We start from the raw sequence: 16,841 nt of genomic DNA on the forward strand, positions 1-16,841 counted from the left end.
AATGATACTGGTAGAAATACAGATTAAAAATCATAAAGCATTTAAAAGGTTTATATATAATTAAAATAACGTGTTTCCCACGACGCTTCCAACACTACATGAAACTAACGAGACAATGTCTATGCAATTCTTTTGCACTCAACATTTAAAAATCATACCGCAGCGTGTTTTTTGTCCAGACTACGTATATTTCCCCACCATTCATAAAATTTATATGTATTTATCCTTGGCGTACTCTTTTTCCAACGTAATGGTACATCGGCCATAAGACAGTTGCAATTCTATTTAATCAATATATGTTCAGCAGCCTTAACAGTGCAATTTGCAATAAGGTATGATTCATTTGAGTCAAATTAGAATTGGAGGCATAAAGTTTAGATCCCCTTTCATGTATTTCTTTTCGTTTAATTATATTTGTATAAAAGTCATTCAAATGTTAAGCGCTGTTTGTAGGGGCATAACGTTTCGTATTTTTGCGATAAGGATAAAACCCTATCCAAATTAGAATCACGAAAGTCTTATTATGACACGTAGTATCATTTGATTAGATGTTAAGTTTCATAAGAATTAAAAGATTGGTCCAACAGTGTTCTTTTCTAGGAATTTCCTTTCGTATCTGAGGACACATATTCTGATTGTATATAGATATCTTTGAATTTATATTAATCATATTATTTTGATTGCTTGGATTGTTTCACTGTATCCTTTGTTAGTCGCACGATGCTTTCATCAATATTATATCCGAGCCTTTTTATGTGCATCTTGTCAGGCTTGAGAAGATTTTCGTTGCAAGTGTTTGGTCTTACCGTCGAGAGTACTTGGTAAATTTCAGTTGCAAAATTATAGCTTTCTTGATTTCGAAGGTCTAATCCTCAGAACCCATAATCTTCAGAAATACAATCGCGAGTTACTTCTGAAATCTAACGCGTTATAATTGACTGAAGTAAATCAAGATACCCTTGTTTATTACATAAAAGTTATGTTAAATGATGTGAAGATTCCTTAGTTCGATAGAAATATGCAAGTGGTTTCAAAAATATTCCTTAGTTTGGTAAGATATAGCAAAACAAATGGTAGAGGTTAGATCCATCGAAGCGAATAGAAACTCTCAAAAAACATTGAAGTTCAAAGAACTAAAAAAACAGAAAAATGAAATAAGCAGCCATGTATGTAAATAAATAGGTTAATATTTATTTGTAAGAAAAATAAGTTAAAAGTTATGAAGTTGTTAGTTATCAAAAGTTGGGCTTTACGTTTAACTTTCTTAAGCTTTTGACGTTCATGGCTTTGTTTTTTTACCTCTTTCTGGAATTGAGTGAGTTTCATATATTTCGCTTACCGATAATGTAAGAACATTACATCATTCTGCTTTAAGGTATTTTTAATAACGTTCTAGTTACGATCACATTTTTTTGAGATTATATTTGTTAACTTTTCGAAATTACCTGTAAATAAAAGTAATAGTGCTTTTGTTATTTCACTCCTGCGTGATTCGAGGTCGCGATTTCGCAATATTTCGCATTGTCATACAACTATCCCAGCTCTGATGTACTAAATATCCAGTGGCGCAAGAGAGATTGTTGACTTACTCCAAAAACAGACGTTTAGACAGAATACCTGGTTCAATGAATCAGTGTAAATGTGCTAGCTAGATACGTACTGACATATTGACAATACTGAACGTATAAAACCTCTCAAGTTTCAGACAAGAAGATAGTTATCGTCTTTTATGTAAAAGTTTCGAGATGAATTGGCTCATTAATATATTTTCCAGATAGTTTAACGGAAGAGAAACACCTACAATAACTAATACGTACATCTTAAATTGGATATTGCGATTTTTTATTATATGCCAATGGCAAACACGTGTCAACAAACGGCTGAACAGATATTAATAATTGAAGACATGTTTGCAAAATATTAATGTGGATTTGCTTTGATATACTTTCAGTTGTTATCTACATCCATCTCTATTCATCAATCCACCTTTGTTTATGTGAATCTCCTCCCAATTTTCCCCTTTTATAGCTCATTATATATATATATATATATATATATATATATATATATATATATATATATGATGTGTGTATCTATGTGTATAGATTTTTTTACATGTGGGTCATACCTTATCAAGGCCCGGAAGCCACTCAGGGATAAAGTTATTGCGTGTACAGTAATCAATGAGATAGTATTGTAGTAATCATTAGTATTGGGGATTTAATAGGAATTTGTTTATGTTGGACTTGAAGACATCCGAGTTTTAGTCAAGGAGGAAACAGGAAACGGAAGAGAGTTCCAAAGTCGTGCACGTCTGAGAAAGAAGCTCTGCTCATGGAATCTACGTTTGGATTTAGGCACAGATAAAGAGTGAGGAAAATTATTGACAGTAGTTTCAGCCAGACGGGTGTTTCTCGTGAAAGATTGGCGAGGGGGGACCATGGAAATAACGATAAAAAAAAGACAGGCTCGCAACGTCTCTTCTGTGGGAGAGAGGCTGCAGAGAAGATAAAAGGGCACTAAACCACAAAGCCTGTTTTGTATTCCGTCAAGGCAGGATAGGCTGTTTTAGCAGCTCCTGCCCAGATGTGGCAGCAGTACTACATCCTTGGACGTACTTGGCTTTTATACAGATAGAGAATTGCGCCATTAGTGGGATATATATATATATATATATCTCACTATTATATTATTAGTGATATATATATATATATATATGTTTGATATGTTCATACATTTACATTTACAAGATTTACTCCTAAACTAATTAACCAATCATTATGCATTTTGGTACAAAACTGCTAAGTAGAAAGTGCTGTATGTGAGTCCATGTTTAGTTTTATTTTAACGCAATAAGAATTAAAAAAGGTGGGAAGCTCCTCATGAAAATTCTCAATATCTTTTGTTTTTTTAATAAAATTAATATATACTTATTTATATATACAAATCAGAAAAGTTCTTAAATAAATTAGAGAATCTCAGTAAAATTGCATGTAACAACATTGAAGCATAGCATAAATCAAACCATTATCTGACCTATCAGGGTTTTTGCGAGGACTGCTCGTGGGTACACATAAGGTTGGTCTTAGTCACTTCAATACAGGAGGAAATCTTTTAATACAAATCGTCATACAGGTCGCTCCGGACCATTTGAAAGTACATTGTGTTTTTTTTTAAAGAAACGTTGAAGAGAATCCTGGGCGAAAAGCCTCTGATATTGGAACACAAGCTGGTGTATTCCTAGAATAGCCGTCAGGTATCTTAGCACGTTGGACTATAATGCGATAGTTGCGAGAATGAAATTCTTCTTCGTCCTGCAAAAGATCAAGCGCAGAAAAATTTGGGCTCGTAAGATAGTGGAGAAACCTTTGTCCTTTTGAACCAATGTCATTTTCTCTGATTAATCACGATTTTCATTATTTCTCAGTATTGAATCTGTATGTATATGGAAGCTTCCTCGGCAAGAGTTTGAGTTAAAAAGACTGCAGACCACACTGACAAATGATTTCTAAGTTATGGTATAGAGCGCAATTTGGAGTGACGGTCGCTTAGACTAGGTGGAATGCGAAGGAAACATCAGTTCTGCTATCTATATTTCAATCCTACCAATCTCCTTAAGTGGTAAAATGAACCAAGTTAACTACCTTTTTATGAAAGACGGCTATGGCGACACAACATTGGTTGGGTCAAAATAGGATTAATAAACTTCCATGGCTAAGTCAGTTCTCGGATATGAACCCAATTGAATACCTTTGAGGCATATTAGACTGAAGCATTCGGAAAAAGAAAAGTAAGCCATCTTCTAAGCCTAAACTTTTAGAATTATCGCATCAGACAAGGCAGGAAATTCCTCAAGATTACATTTGTCAACTGATCAATGCCATATGTATTAGGGTCTTTGCAAATAAAATAGCAAAGGTAATTTCAACCAAGTATTATTAAATTATGACTATTTTTATTTTCTTCTATAAATTATATGTTTATTGGATGTTTGTTAAATAAACTCTTCTATGAGTGTCTATTCATTTCTGTTATGTATGTGTACACACACACACACACACGCATATATATATATATATATATATATATATATATATACTGGAAGAGAAGGCTTACGAATTCTGCTTCTTATTCACCTAAAGGCTAGCCAGCGGCAGAAGCTGGAAGTGAAAAGCATCCAAGCAAGAACTTAGCACTAACCCCGTTGCACTAGACGCATCACAGTGCCCTGTGTTTCCATACACATACATTTACCCTCTCCAGTGTTAAGACCCCTGACATGCCTCCTCGTGGCCACACACGGATACTGGTGCCTTGCAGCACCAGGCTAAATGTCAGAGGATCTCGGAGCAGCAGGGGGCCCCAGATGCGTTATGACATGGCCCAACAATCGTGTGGACACGCCCTGACACACCAGCAACCCCTGCTCCACCGCTTTGCGGGTCCCTTGGCTGGGATAAGGCTAAGAGAAGGAAAACTCTGACTTTGAAATATCCCAATAGCCAGACGGACTGGCTATGAGGCGGTTAACAAACATACAAACTGTTTTCTTTTCCGGCTGTCCGTTGCAACCCCCTTTCCCTGATATCGCACGTCATCCCTACAAGTGCCGCGAAGGAAGGATTGGGAGTCACAGTGTGTGGGTTTCTTCCTGGCAAGTTGATGCCTACCCTAAACAAATTCATATGCCAATGGCTTTTCCTTCTTTCCTCTGGTTTGATTTTCTCTCTTTTTTTTTCTCTCTCTCTCTTCTATTGCAGCAAGCGATTCAGTAGTATGCGGGCAAAGATTTTTCCCATTATCTGTGGACTAAAACAAGTTACCTGTGGACTAAAACAAGGTTGTGTCCTTGCACCTACCCTTTTTTGCTTATATCTTGCTGCAATGTTGCACGAACTTCTCTCAAATAACCCGGGGGTGGACATTAGGTACCGTTATGATAGGGGGCTTTTCAAGCCTGCTAGACTAAAATCTCAAAGCCTAATGAAATTCCAACACATCACAGAGCTTCAATATGCAGATGACAACATGGTCCTTAGCCATTCCAAGGAAGACATCCAGAGATCCGTAAACAACTTCACGGCAGCCTACAATCGCATCGGACTCTGTTAATATTGGTAAGACAAAAGTGTTAGTACAATCAGTACCCAATACAATCTTACAGGACGTAAGCATTCATATAAATGGCACTCCTCTTGAGCAAGTAGATCACTTTCCATATCTCGGTAGCATAATATCATAAAAGTGCTCAAATGAGAATGAAATAGAAAGACGACTTGATCTCGCCTATGGAGCTTTCGGTAAACTGACAAAGCGCGTCCTTAATAATAAACATCTTTCAATAAAACTAAACTCATAGTATACCACGCGATTGTTATACCTAGGCTTCTGTATGAGTGTTAGACCTGGACTATATACCAAAGTTATCTAATTAAACTCGAAAAATTTCACCAACAGAAACTTTGAGCTATACTGAAATCAAATGGTATGACTATGTAACCAACACAAGCGTTCTTGGGAGAGCAAAGAGCTGCAGCATTGAGGCCACCACCATGACTCTGTTGGTTGGGGCATATGCTCAGAATGGATGAAAACAGACTCCCTCGACAAACCCTGTACTCGGAGCTAGCCACAGGAAACAGACCTATCGGCCGCCCTCTACTGCGATATAAGGACCAACTCAAATCCACCCTAAAAAACACCGGATTTGATCTTCACATATGGGAAACAACATCTCAGGATCGGTGCCTGTGGCGCCAATCCATCATACATGGTACCAACGGATAAGAGGCAGAAAGAAGAAGACTGGTGGAGATCAACAGGCAGGCAAGAAAAAATCGTGCTGAACAAAAACGTCTCTACCAAGCATTGCTTGGCTTCTCTGTCCACGCAAATTCCACGCTCAGATTGGTCTGAGAAGCCATCTGCGATCCAAACACTGAGGGAAGAGGAATCTGAAATTCTCGGATACGAGAAATTTGCCGACGACGATATATATATATATATATATATATATATATAATTATCGGCAATCGAAGTATATTTTGTCAACAGTTACTGTATATGTAGCTTCTAAAATTATATATGTTTTTGAGATATTTTATATTAACAATTGCTAGCTTCTCATTCAAATATCATATACACAGATCGTCTTCACTTAATGGGCTTACTCTGGTAATCTTTTGCACTTTAAGACCTTAAACACTTAATAATATTTTGCAAAAAGTAAGAAAAATAATACAATGAGATCTCTGAAAATATTATATTCTGAATATGCATCATAATATCATATAAATTAAATATAGAATAAAAAATGCTATGTTAAAACAAGGCCGTAAATTAATCCAAAACATTTTAATATTAATTGCTTTCTTTACGTCGAACCAATGCTGATTACATGTCTCTATCCTACCATCAAATATTATTATAAGTAATGTTAAAAATAGAAAAAAAAACCGTGAAGTAGTTTTATCAGCCTGAGATGTCACCTACTTTTTCTTATATAATAGAGGTCTACACTTCTGCCCCCCCCCTAAAATTATACGCACATACACACTCATACATATACAATCATACATAAACAATATATATATATATATACATGTGTGTGTTTGTGTGTATATTCATATATATAAATGTTTATCTGTATACCTAGACACAAAAATAAATATATATATATATATATATATATATATATATATATATATATATATATATATATATATATTACTATTTCATTCATATCACGTAAATTATTAAAAGAATATTCTGCGTTTCATCCTCGTGTAAATTTCTCGGGCTAATGCGAAGAGTTGTAGTTATCGCGCATTTTTATATAAGCACATGGCATTGAATTTGATAGTTAGCTAATCAGCATCTCAATTGTAACCGCGCCATTATAATTAGCCAATGATAGGGCACTTGCAAAACAAAGGTATAGTTTCCCTCTGGAAATATTACTTAGGTATTACATCTTATTATTTCTAAACCATATATTAAGAACAAAAAACACCGAATAAAAACAGCACTGGCAAACCGGTACTGCGAACCCATAGAAAGTAGACGTCGGCCTATATTCGAACGGAAAATAGTAACACAAGAAAGAACATGTAAATTATGCGGAAATTAGAAACTTTAAAGAACCTCAACATCTATTAAACTCTATAGGGAGAAAATGGGAATAACTGTGTGCACATGATCACCTAGGATAATAATACATAACCATTTTTTTTATAAAAAAATGAAAATAGAAAAATAATAATATAAATATTTAATGAACGATATAAAATAAAAAAGACATGTATATTCATATAATAAATAATGTTATAAATAAAACTAACATAATATCCGACACATAAACCGAAACACAAAATAACGTATCATAACGCGCCTAGTTTTAAAGTAGGTTAGCATTCTATACACAAAGGAATATAACTAACTCTTTCCCATAAAACATATATATATATATATATATATATATATTAATTTTATTTATACAAACATTAATGGCTACATATGTGCATACATGTTTCTGTAATCACCCGCGCTGGGGGATTGCGTCTTCAGGGCAAGAATTACCGTCGAAATTATATATATATATATATATATATATATATATATATATATATATATATATATATATATATATATATGTGTGTGTGTGTGGGTGTGTGTGGGTGTGTGTAATATTAATATTTACTATCCGTTTAAAATTCTGCTTTATTTGCAATTGTTGCAATAGTCTACCATTTTACTCTCGCTCTGACCTACTCACTCTTTAAGGCACACACACAAACACACACACATATGTATAAATATATATATATATATATATATATATATATATATATATATATATATATACATGTCTATGTGTATACACATTACTAAATTAAAGTGTCATCCTAGATATAAAACTATTTACTACATCTATTTTACTTACGATAGATATTTCTATTTATTTCTATTCATATTTATATGTAAGTACACACACTTATATATATATATATATATATAAATTTATGTATATGTGTGTGTGTGTGGGTGTGTATATATATATATATGTGTGTGTGTGTGTGTGTGTGTGTGTGTAAATATAAATTTGGAGGTATAGAAATGAATTAGATTACAGGTTGGTGAATCTAATATTTTTCAGTTTTATAGAATACTAGAAAGAAATATTCATATAAGAAATTCCAGCCCCATTCAATTGCTCAGTGTACAAGATAGAGCAAATATTGGTTCACAATAATTTTGCTAAGTAGCATATGAAAAGATAAATATTAAAAGTTAAATGCTCTTAAGTGACATAGATAAAGGGAATGAATGTAGAATATAAAGAAAGGATATGATGAATGGTATTCGAATGCAGAATTAACCCTTGAAAAAGCTTAAGATGAATAATGCGTGAAGATTTGTGAAGTGTGGGTAAATTGTGGGCAAACTCTCGGTTTTTACCCACACTTCACCAATCATAACGCATTATGATTCTTAAACTTCTTTTTTCTTCATTTGAATAGCATTCATCATATCCATTCTTTATATTCCACATTCATTCACTTTATGTCACTTAAAGGAATTTCACTTTTAATATTTTTCTTTGTTTGTGCTACCTAACAAAATTATTACGAACCAGTTATAGTATTTTGCTAAAAATGTTCCTCTGAGGAGATGTGCTTACATTTAATACTCACGGCTAAGGACATTAATTGAAATATTGTATTCTTTGATTCAATATTTGATTTTTTTAAAAACTGATCCTTTCAAATGAAATTTGATTATATAAACTTGAACACACACACACACACACACACACACACACATATATATATATATATATACATATATAACTATGACCATCCACTTATTAATGTTTCCTTTTAAAATTAAATATGTTTTTACTCTTTTTCAAAGTGTTTTAGCATGTTTTATTAACTACTTGTTCTTATATATATATATATATATATATATATATATATATATATATATATATATATATATATATATACTAGCAATTGGTGCCCGGCGTTGCCCAGGTGTTTTGAGGTTAATGCTGAGAAAAAAAACGGTCAATTTTTTAAAACTTTGACCCCTATCATGACATCTTAACATTTATTGTTTAGGGATCAAGTAAAGTTAATAAGTTAGATCCATGTCCAAGGAATCTATATCTAAAATATCACGTGTTTACTGTTTAGACCCAAAATTGTAGGAGGAGTTTGGTAGAGTTCTCAAAGGTCAAATCGTTTAATATTGACCACTTAATCGCCAAATTTCTGTCGAAAACCTATCACATCGATTTTCCCAAATCTCAGTACCCTGTATATCAAATTTCGAATCTCTAGGCTTAAAATTGACAGAGTTTTAGCGTAGGGAAATGCACACAGACACACAGACACACACAGACACTTATATATATATATATATATATATATATATATATATATATATATATATATATATATATATATAAACATGTGTGTGGCATCCGTCAGTCGAAACGACTATGGATCAGCAGCGCCGTATTAAGATGTTGTTATAAACATAAACATCATATATATAAGGATAATAGTACGCCATATATATAACAAAAGACCATTATTTACTCAAGTGAAAGGAAAACCCGGGGGAACTTTACCCAAAAATAAATCTATATTTTTTTTGTGTGTAATGATAGTCTTATAAGCGAGTAATTAATAATTCAGCCATCTTGATTCTTAACCAAACAGAAAGTTCAAGTAGGGGGAGTTCCCTTTTTTTTTATAGCGAGGCCAAATTTCGCGAATTTGGCCTTTTTTTTTAAAGCAGTTTGGCCTTCAAAATTTCTGTTTGGCCTTTTTCTTCACCGATGTAATCTGGAGACGCAACGGGAATTTTCGGCAAAAAAATGTTGTTACTATGCACATCTATGTAAGGAAATACAATTTGTGGCAAAATTTCAGGAAAACTAATGGATGGTTATCTCGCAATAGTCCGGACAATTCGCTAAATTATCTCGTCAAAACCTTTAATCTCGAATTGGTACTTATACAGTTTAATGACGACATTAAAAAATGGAAATATTGAAAAGAAATTTTTTTGTACGTACCATGGTATAGACTGAAGTTCTTCGAAAAAAAATTTCACTTCATTTGATCAAGTAGTTTTTTTTTTTTTTACAGCGAAAAACAATTATTTATCACGACGACGTCAACGTGCCCATTTTGGAAATGTACCTAGCAGAATACCTCCATTTTAGGCCAGATTTCGCAATCTAGCCTTTTTTTTCGCCAGAATGAGATGCGCACATCACATCTGCAATTTCTTTCCGTTTTTTTTATTTTTAAAGCAGAATACTATTGAATATGCCAAGAAATTGAAGAATGCAAAGAACTGAAGAATTTTTTATGCGATTATTTTCGAAACATGCGCAGTGCAGTAGTGTTTACCGATGTATTGGAAAATTCAAAATGGTGCCCGACACTCTCTTTAACATGGTAAGTTTGGGAAAAGGCGTTATAAATAATAAACTACACAAAATACTATTTAAAAAAAACACCGAATATATGTCAACTCATGTCACGGTAATATATATTGAGCGAATTTCTAACAGTACTTTGTCTAGTTTATTATTTATAACGTCTTTCCTGAAGTTACTGTGTTAAAGAGAGACTCTGGCGCCATTTTGAATTTTCCAATACATCGGTAAACACTGTATGCTTTTCGAGCTGAATAAACATGTTACATTGAATAAAAACACTAAAAACATATCCATATACAGTAATACAAACCCTAATTTTTTTTTTTTTTAATTCGAAAATTTCGGTTGCATATTTCTAATTTTTCTAATATTTTATTCTTTTTATTTTCTTCTGTTACAAATTAAAAAAAAAAAAAAAACACTCCAAAAATGGCATGTCTTCAAAAAAAAAAAAAAAAAAAAAAAAAAAATTCTCATTCTGGTGGAAAAAAAGGGCTAGATTGGCCTTAAATGGAGGTATTCTGCTACGTAGGGCAATTACCGGCCCTTGGGGAAAGTTACCTGCCCTTGGGGAATTCCTGGGCGCTGCAATAACATTTCCAAAATGGCCACCTTGACGTAGCCGTGATAAATAATTGTTTTTCGCTGTAAAAAAAAACTACTTGATCAAATGAAGTGAATTTTTTTTTCGAAGAACTTCAGTCTATAACAGGTACGTACGAAAAAAATTTTTTTTCAATATTTCCATTTTTTAATGTCGTCATTAAACTGTATAAGTACCCTCGAATTTTTGTGCATTTTTTTTGGGGGGGGGGCTAATTTGGCAAAATAGTGTCCATTTAATAGTATTATCTTGAAAAAATAAAAAAAATAAGGAAAATTACCAAAAAAAACAAACAAGAACAACAAAAGTGTGCCGTATTTTTAAAAGTTTTATTGCGTTGTTTTTATTTGCTTTTTTTATTTCATCGGTGAAGAAAATGGCCAAACAGAAATTTTGAAGGTCAAACTGCTTTAAAAAAAGGGCCAAATTCGCGAAATTTGGCCTCGCTATAAAAAAAAAACAAAGGGAAATCCCCCTACTTGAACTTTCTGTTTAATTTCGCTTGTAGCGTTGATTTTTTTCTTTTTTCGCTATAAAAAAATAACTACTTGATGAAATTACGTGATTTTTTCTGTAGGAAAACTTTATCCCATGACGAGTACGTACAATATATATATATTTTTTAAATATTTCCATTTTTTAATGTCAATGGAAAACTGCACAAGTACCCAAACCCGAAATGTAAAGACCACGAGTGGACGCGCGTTTTTTTTTTAGTTTAGTTTCATAATGGCGGCCGTGATGTCGGAGGTTCGATTGTTAGATTGTAAGTTAGTTTCGTATTTTGGTAATTTGTAAATCGCAAGTTAGGAAAAAATTAAACCCTTCCAAGATGGACAATAAACAAAGCCATAATATGTTATGGTAAAGTTAAAAGCCTACGAACCATAGTTTTTTAGGAGATGTGATTATTGGATTAACCAATCAGAAATCGTCTGTGGCACACACATCTCTGTTTTTATAGATATATATATATATATGTAAGATTTATTTTTGTAAAAAGTATACAGAATGCAATTAAAAGGAAAACTACTTAATTGAACATGTCGCAAACATAGCACTTCCATAGCCGATTTATGCGACAAATACAACCATTACACAAAATAATCCAGCTATAAGACAGTAGAAATAAAATATATTGTTATATTGAAATCTGTTATCATCGGATGCTTATAACATATTTATAGCCGTATACATATACTTTTATATGCAATATATATATATATATATATATATATATATATATATATATATACAGATCCATATTTATAAACCACTATGTATAAAATAAATCTATATATATGCATAAATATATATCTATAATGCAAAGCTGAAACTCTGTGTGTGTATGTGTGTGGTCACGAATAGGCTCCTATATGGTTAGCTATTTTAAAAAAAACTGATTACATATAATGATAGAAGATGGATCGAGGATCAGGAATGGGTATGCTTGATCTGGCAGAATGCGTTTTTTATTACCGTATCTTTCTGTTAAGTTACATTATTGTTTCAGCTACTCGTCCGTTTTTTGCCGTCTGTAGCTTCCTCAGACTTTTACAGCGAACATTTCTGTACAAGTCTGAGGAAGCTACAGACGGCAAAAAAAAAACGGCCGAGTAGCTGAAGCAATAATGTAACTTAACAGAAAGATACGGTAATAAAAATAAAACGTATATATATATATATATATATATATATATATATATATAGAGAGAGAGAGAGAGAGAGAGAGAAAGAGAGAGAGAGAGAGGTGATTCCGTGCGATGTCCACATAAAAAAGACTCGGTAATATCCAGTGTGTTATAAGCTGTCAGGGGATTATGACTTCGAAGGAAATGTTTACAGGGAATTTAAAATTTAGAAGCGGTCTCCAGCCCATATATAGTACTGTCATAAGAAGAGGACCTGCAGTGCTTAACATGTCCAAATGCTCACTCATCTGATGATAACCAGCTTCCACATCGCTTAGAACATAAATTATTCCCGTAATGTGTGCTGTTTTGTCACAACATGTATATCTTTTAAAATATTACTTTTAAAATATTACTTTTAAAATATTACTTTTAAAATATTACTTTATTGCTACATATTTGTTGGAACAAAGTCAGTTATTGTAGAAATTTCAAATTGGTAAGTTGGTTGTTTTGGTTGGTTGTTTTTGTTTTACGGCATATCAACCCTTTGCAGGCTATTTAATGCCGAATCCAGTTATTTTCAAGAAATTTTTTTTTAATAGAATATATCTTTTTTTCAAGTCAGTTTCTATTTAACCCATAGTTGGGACCCTAACAGGTACTACCATTCTGGGCCAGAGTGGACCTGGGAGCAATGGCAATTAAAGGGTAGCAAACTGGGGCCTCACCATTGGATATAGTTTAAGGTCATATCCAGGACCTCAAATTGGTAAGTAAAATTCAATTATATAATAACATGTTGATGGTTGTAGTATTTATTTTAGTTAAAGGACTGGTAACATATGCATGTTAGATTTATTTTTACATATTTATTACTACGATTCTGGTTAACTTTGTAATAACATTAACCTGCAACTAATAAGTATGTTTCGTATTTATGTATACATAAAGCTAAGAAAATGCCTGACAATTCCTCCCGAGGATGGAACGCGGAAAATGCTGTGTTACTTAATTCCCATATATATTTTCAAAACTTACTATATGCACACACACACAAATACACACACACACATAAACACACACACACACATAAACACACACATATACATATATATATATAATTATTTCCACAGCCCAAAAACGCCACAGCTCACAAGAGCCATGCAAGCCAATGAACCGGAAGTCTAAAATTTATTGCTTAATTTAATACTATTGGTGGAAGAGTTAAAAAGAATTGGACAACAAACGGAAAGGGCTAGGAATGCTACCACTGATATCGATCACTCTAAACAGTTAATATACAGTGAGAATCTAAAACTTCTGTTTTTACTTGCAATTATTATTCTAATGCACCATTTCTCGTAATTTTATTAATTTATACTGATTTACGCATTCCCTTAATTGCTTTTCTTAGATTCAAACGGTACCTGCAATGAAAGCAAGATTATTACATTTGGCAACGGCCGCCAGTGTCCACAATTGTCCAGAGACGGCAGTGGCAATCAGTAACATTTGTGAGGCAAGGTAGGCTTCCACTGGGCGACGCCGTGTACCGGGTTCTGCTGGTATTTAATAATTTTTTTCGTTGGCTGGCATGGCTCGTGTGGGCTGTGGCGTTTTTTGGGCTGTGGAAATAATTATATATAATTTCTCACATTCTTAAATTTATATATATATATATATATATATATATATATATATATATATATATATATATACATATATATAAGTATATAAGTAGCCTTATTTATAATATCCCTACATATAATTCACAGTTTAAGTAATGCGTGGTTGCAGCATTATAGCTGTACTGAATCACTAATAAAAGGCATTTATATAGAATTTGTTCTGGAGGAATAACGGTGTAAGTATTTTGTCTAATATTATATGTTTATGAATAACATTTGTTTGTTTTCTTTTAAATACATGCATTTTATAACGTCATAATTTTATAACGTCATAATTTTAATACGTCATAATTTTATGACGTCATAATTTTATAACTTCATAATTTTACGTCATAATTCGTTAGTATTAACGGGTGCATTGTTAGCAATTATTAATCAGTTATTATAATTCAGTTATTATTATTCAATTATTATTAATGAATGTACTAGAAGCATTGCTATATATTTTCAATATGGAGAATACGACTGGTTTAATATTTATTTTGATATTGAAAATTATCTTGGTTTATCAAATACACTAATCAGAAGGTTTAGTATCAATACTATATATTTATCAACCTATTTGTTTAGTAAATTTTCTCTTAGGAAATATAATTTAAAAGATTTCTTTCTTTTTTTATTAAATCTATTTCATGTTAAAAAATGATGAATGAAACACTTTTTGTTTCGTATTTGGGTACAATGTTTTTTTTTTACTTATTATCGCTCCTTAGCTCAACGAATATATCGTTTCTATTCGTGTATTTATAGCCATGCTTAATTAATACGTTCGTGACTTTTTACGATTGTTCTAATGTTCGTCGTCCATTTTCTTGCTCCAGTTTCTTTCGTTCATTTTCTTTATTCGATTATTTTTATGTCTCTACCGTGCCAGTTTCGTGCATTTAATGGATGCGCGAAACGCATATGCGTGAATGAGAGAACGATTTTGACAAAAGAAAACTAGAAAACAACAGTTAACCCAGATATGTTGATGCTCGACATATGAAGTCTTTTCGCAAATGCTGAATTGTGTAATTCTGCTTGAAGTTTTTAGTATTTTCACGTATCTATTGTATTATGTGTGTTTTGTTTTTCGGGTTGTTAATACCTGTAGATTTATTTGCTAACGTGTTTTGTCATATGTGTATGAGTTTATGTGTTTCGTTCTTGAAATATTTTTTTTATGTCATTTGGTGTGGCTAATTTTTTTTTTAATTCCATCATAATTTTGTGGTCATTAAATGCCAAATCAAATCATTTTAAAAACAAAACAGCTTCTGCATCCTTTTCTACCTATTACATTCTTTGCCATCTGCGGGCTGCAATTTCCATATTGCAACGCGGTTATTACCCCCCCCAATTCTCCTGTTAGGAATCATTATAGCAGTGAAAAATGAAAATACCGACAAAATCGCATACAATACATTAAGTTTGAAAGAAAAAATAACTATAAAAACAGAGTATCCAACAATACAAATTATTCGTACATTAAGCATAATTAATTATCCGAAAAATGGGCGATTTCTCAAATAAATAATTATTTACATTTCCTTAGAGAACAGTGCTATGTCTCAGTTAAAATCATAGATAACAGTTATTATTTTTCAAATAAACTCAAACAAAAAACTATTCCAGGTAAGTAGAAGAGTGCACTATATAGCCTTTGACACTTGCCAAAATAGATACTTGCTAATTTTATTTATCTTGGATTCAGTCGTTTTTCGTTTATTTTAGAAAACGTGTTTCTACTTTTGCTTTTTGGCCTTTCAGACGACAGATTTGTTTTTCAAATCCATTTGTACAAGTGACTTTCGTTTAAATTTGCATTTTGCATCTCAATAACAACGTAACTAGAATCCGTTAAATGTCTTTATCCAAAATACACAACTTTTTATTTTTACTTTTTTTACATTACGGGATTGTTTTCTATATACGACATTATTTTTCTGTGTTAGTGTGTGTGTTTATGTGTGTTTCTGTGTGTGTGTGTGTGTGTCTGTGTGTGCGCGGCGTCTGTGTGTTTGTGTGTGTTTATGTCTGTGTGTAATTATTTTTTCTTTCAAGTTTATGAAATGTCAGAGATTATTCTGGAGCGTTTGCTAAAATGAAACTTTCGTATAATTTAAATAGTTACATATTGCGAAACATCATCATCAACAACAACGGCAACAACAACAGCAATAATAATAATAATAATAATAATAATAATAATAATAATAATAATAATAATAATGATGATGATGAAAAAATAAAATAATTAGTTAAGACGACAGACACAACCACAAGATCCGTTTAGATGTGGGGGAATACAGATCTCCCACACGTGGCACACTAGACTGAACCCGATAAAAGTACGTTTTATTTCTGATACGAAAAATGGAGTGGATGTGTAGAATAGTGATGTCTTTTTTATTGCAAGTTCGTATTAAAGTTTATATTTTTCAAATATATGCATATATATATATATATATATT

Source organism: Euprymna scolopes, chromosome 10, assembly GCF_053919585.1.
Source record: "Euprymna scolopes isolate OS-2025 chromosome 10, ASM5391958v1, whole genome shotgun sequence".
In the NCBI taxonomy this organism is placed as follows: domain Eukaryota; kingdom Metazoa; phylum Mollusca; class Cephalopoda; order Sepiida; family Sepiolidae; genus Euprymna; species Euprymna scolopes.